Source organism: Sitodiplosis mosellana, unplaced genomic scaffold (assembly GCF_009176505.1).
Source record: "Sitodiplosis mosellana isolate CC-2019 unplaced genomic scaffold, AAFC_SMos_1.0 Smas_scaffold_1225, whole genome shotgun sequence".
Taxonomy (NCBI): Eukaryota; Metazoa; Arthropoda; class Insecta; order Diptera; family Cecidomyiidae; genus Sitodiplosis; species Sitodiplosis mosellana.
Window position 1 is genome coordinate 1 of NW_022596467.1, and position 4,843 is coordinate 4,843.

General features: G+C 36.3%; 1 long non-coding RNA gene across 1 annotated transcript; it reads right to left on the minus strand.

The window, feature by feature from the left end:
• Positions 1-196: 196 nt before the first annotated feature.
• LOC129571076 (uncharacterized) lies at positions 197-2,801 on the minus strand. The gene is made up of 4 exons (XR_008688210.1): positions 2,617-2,801; positions 2,433-2,544; positions 2,237-2,333; positions 197-1,520 (listed from the first exon to the last, which is right to left on the minus strand). It is a non-coding gene; the product is annotated as an uncharacterized LOC129571076 (long non-coding RNA).
• Between the last annotated feature and the right edge of the window lie 2,042 nt (positions 2,802-4,843).

Sequence of the window (4,843 nt, forward strand, 5' to 3'; positions counted from 1 at the left end):
CCCATACAAAAGTACCCAAAAATCGATTTTTCAACTTCCGACGAATAATGCTAGCGTCTCCGAACAGCACTATTCATGGGACCAATTGCAATCGACAGCACTATTCGAGCACTATTTTTTACATGTTATGGTTTACCAGCACTATTTCCGGGCGGTGCTGATGACATGTACCTCAAAAATAGTGCGAAAAGTCGACATTTCATCACTTGGGGAGCCATAACTTTGCAACTGTACATCATAGGTGAATCGTATTGGCCCTATTTTTCAGCTATGAACATAAGCTTTAGTGTAGCATACATTAGAAACTGAAATATGACCGCTGTCATGTCTTAATTTGGCCAAATGTCCACCAAACGCTCAAAAATTGGTCCAAAACTCGAAATATCCCTACAAATGAGCGATTTTTTCCACTAAACTAGCTTAAAAACAAGTCCGTATTATCCGTGGAGACACTTTAATAAAAATCCAAGCGAAAAATATGGAAATATATACAGCTATTTGCATGTAATAAGCCAAAATACTCAACAGGATAACCATTTTTGGTACCAAAGAGTGATTTTGAGCCAAAAAGGTAGATAGAACATGATTTTTCTGGGTTAGTATGTTGAGCAAAGTTGTGCATTTTAACGTTGACTACAAAATTGATGAATACAAAGGCCATAAAAATTGGATACGCTGCGAATTATGGTTAAAAAATGGTAAAAAATGGGCACTTTTTTTGGGTAAGTATGTTTTTCATTTTTTTCCTCCCATTCAATACCTACAACTTTGCCCAAGACACAAAAACAATATTCCCTACGGTTTACCGAGATATAGCCGTCTCAAAATATCGAAAAAGTGCTCAAAATCCAGTTTGAGCAAAAAATACATAATTTCATTAAAATTCACCAATGAACCAACTTGGCAAAACGAATGATGCAGAAATTCTAGTTTTGGTAAGTACTTTCAGCAGCGATTATCAAAAGTGAGTCCCTCCTCCATGACCGAAAAAATGTTGCACAGTGTATTTAACGGGTATTGAACGCGGCCCATCCATTTCAAAATATGTTGTTATGATAATATGCTTCTCGCTGAGACCTTTCCAACAAGCCCAAGGACGTCAAGGACCATCCGTTGATGAGTTATGGCGATTTGAACATTTTCTTTGGCGTCTCCACCAATTATTCTAAGACGATAGTTCTGTCTGCGTGCGTGTTTGTCCGTTGTTTTTCTCCGATCTTTTTCAAACTTTCAGGCATTGAACTATATCAAAAACTAAGACTTTTTTGTTCCGCCACTTTTTCATTTGGCCGCCATCTTGGCCTTGGCCGGCCTTTGAAAATCTAAAGCTTTCCTTCCAATGGCCACTGTGCCAACCCACTTCATCGATTTCAAACTTTTGGGTATCGTTGGAAAGGTCTCAAAGCTAGCTATCGAATAACACCTATTTTAAGCGGAAAAAATTCAGTTGACGTGGTCCTATGAGCCAAAAAATGGTCATCTGGCCTTACATAATTCGATCATTTTCTCGAAAACGGCTCCTAAGATTTTTTAGAAATTAGAAAAAACATGAAAAATCACAAAAAATGACGAAAAGTCATTTTTCTGGCGTAAATGCGGGCGCCAGTGTGGTTAAATATCGATAAAAATTAATTTTGCGTTGATATCAATGAAATTTCTTAAGATGTTTATCCTTCAAAAAACCTTTTTATATTATAATATCAATTATAATTGCCGAAAATTAAACTATTTCTTGGGATATCAAATTTATTGCGTTCATAATAAAATGTGTGAAAGAACATGGACTGGCTGTTAATTTCGTTGGAAAGTTCTATAACAAAACAACTGATATCAAATAAAAAACTTCATGAAAGTCAATTCTCGTGCTGAAAGCGAACGCAACACTTGTTATATCAATTTTGAAAAATAATTTCGGAGCGATTTTATTTTGCATTAATCCAAACTAGGTTAGATAGAACAACATCGCTCCGAAATGATTTTTCAAAATTGATATCACAAGTTTCGCGTTCGCTTTCGGCACGAGAATTAACTTCAGTAAAGTTTTTATTTGATTCAGAATTACGTGAATTCAATAATTGTTCTATAATTCTCGTCTTAGTCGATGAAAGAATTATAAATTATTCATCGCTTTTCACTTTGCACAGATTCATAAAAAAATCTTGAAAATGGCAGACTTCGTTGAATGGCTATAAATCCAAATTGTCAATATGATATGATAAGTGGAAATACTTTTTACCTCAGTGCGTTGCTGCAAACGTTTATTAAGCTCATGTACTCTAAATTCTGTAGAATTATAAAACGTATTATGTCTTCTAGGTACGCTTTGTAAGGCTCTAAAAGGAAGAATATAACATAAAAATGATTAGGTAAGTTCGGAAATTTATCATGGAAAGAAATCTATGTATTATGGATCTTGTAGAGTGTGCACAGACCCTTGTTCCATTCTATCTATTGGCTGTGGACCAGCCATCATGTGACCTCCAATTTGAGCCATTGGATTATGAGGAAAAGGTGAATTTGATGGCATTCCAAATTGAAATGTACCTAGAAATCAGAATGATTTTAGTTGAAAAAAAAAATGAAGCGAATACATTTTATGAACATGAAGAAAATTACCGGATGGTGAAGCAAAATGTGGCGATCCAAATGATGGTCCAGAGCTACTTGGTCGACCGAAAGGTGGAGCATTAGATGACCTTAAAGGATCAACTGGAAAAGAATTTCAGTTATCTATTTGTCATTGAAATGAACTGTTTCGAAAAATAAATTCCCTCAGAATATTTGAGAATTGAATCGAAGCATGGCATTTGTCTACCAACAAAGAGCAAACGCAAGTTTTTGAACCAAAGTGACACAAAGCAAAAGTGAAAAACAAAGTGTAACATAAAAATTCATGTTGCAGTTTAACCCTCTGATCGGTTGTTGCGTTTACACCTTAACTTCGTTTCATGGGGCGTACAGCACCCCAAGTGAATTTTGTATGAAAACTTGATTGTAATATGAGATAGCGACTTAGTGTCTTTGACAAAGTTGTAGAACTTAACCCGTTCTACAACTTTGCCGACGACACATATTGCTTATCTCTTATCAGTTCCGCGAAATACGCGAAAAACCGCGAAAACGTGAATTTTCGGCTCCTCATTTTTCACGGAATTGACAAGATATAAATGATGAGTGCCTTCAGCAAAGATGTAGAGCAAGTCAAGTACTACAATTTTTTGAAGACACCATCTCCTTATCTCTTATCAGTTCCGCGGAAAATGATGAGGGAAAATTCGCGTTTTTCGCGATTTTTCGCGTAACTGATAAGAGATAACGAATTGGTGTCTTCGGCAAAGTTGTAGTATTCAGCCGGCACTACAAATTTGCCGAAAACAGATATCGCTTATCTCTTATCAGTTACGCAATATACGCGAAAAACCGCGAAAGATCTCGCACCATATGGGGTTTTTCATAATTTTTTTTTGCTTGACTGATAAGAGATAAGTGACATCTGTTTTCAGCAAAGTTGTACAGGACCACAAGTACTACAATTTTCCACATGCTTTATTTCGTTATCTCTTATCAGTTAAGCGGAAAATCGCGGAAAACGCGAAAAATCCATTTATCACTGAACTGATAAGAGATAATGACTTGGTTTCTTGAGCAAAGTTGTAGAACTCAATCAATTATCTCTTATCAGTTCAGTGATAAATGGAAAACCGTGTATTTGCGTTTTTGCGGTATTTTGCGGAACTGATAAGAGATAAGCGATATCTGTCTTTAGTAAAGATGTAGAGGACCTCTAGTACTACATATTTGCCGAAGACATTAAATCGTTATCTCTTATCACAGTCCAGTTTTCATGAAAAAATACACTTGGGGCGTCGTACGCCCCATGAAACGAACGCGCGCACATGTGTTGTGGGAGGCAATATCTCACACATTCTTGCACATATGCACATGAAATTTCACTGACGTATAGCTAAAGGTTCAAGCTATCGAATGGTACCTATTTCAATATGATTTTTTCGTTTTTTGGTACTTTTATTCGAGGTTCAAAGTCGCCTCGGGCGTTGTACACCCGACAAACGATCAGAGGGTTAAAGCCGAAACTTGCTTTGTGGCACTTTGTTTCTCAAATTGGTGTTGTTTCTCTTTGAAATTAATTTCGGGCAAGATTCAGTCTGTATCAAAACTATGATAAGTTGGTAAGGAAGTCGAATTTCGATGTGGCGATAACACCAATGGATTGGGCACATTGGATACTGTACAAGAATCGAAGGAAAATTCAAATTTTTTTTTTCGATATTCGGCTGTATTACAAACTTCCCATGTAGATGCGACCGTCAGGCTGACAGCGCCATACGAAAATCGAAAAAAAAGTTTAATTTTTTTTATTCTTGTACAGTATTCAATGTTCCCAATCCATTGATGTTATCGCCACATCGAAATTCGCACTCCTTATCAACTTATCATAGTTTTGAAACAGACTGCATCATGCCCGAAATTAATTTCAAAGAGAAACAACACCAATTTGAGAAACAAAGTGCCACAAAGCAAGTTTCGGCTTTAAACTGCAACATGAATTTTTATGTTACACTTTGTTTCTCACATTTGCTTTGTGTCGCTTTGGTTCAAAAGCTTGCGTTGTTGCTCTTTGTTCGTAGAAAATGCCTTACTTCGATTCAATTCTCAAATATTCTGCGGGAATTTTTTTTCGCTACGGTTCAAACGAAAGACAGACAAAATCCATGTTGTGAAGCTTCTTTTGCACAACATGGGATAGAGGAAACCGGGAAGAATTAGCGCAACTTTCATATCTTGAAATGGGCGATATAAATTATATATATATATATATATA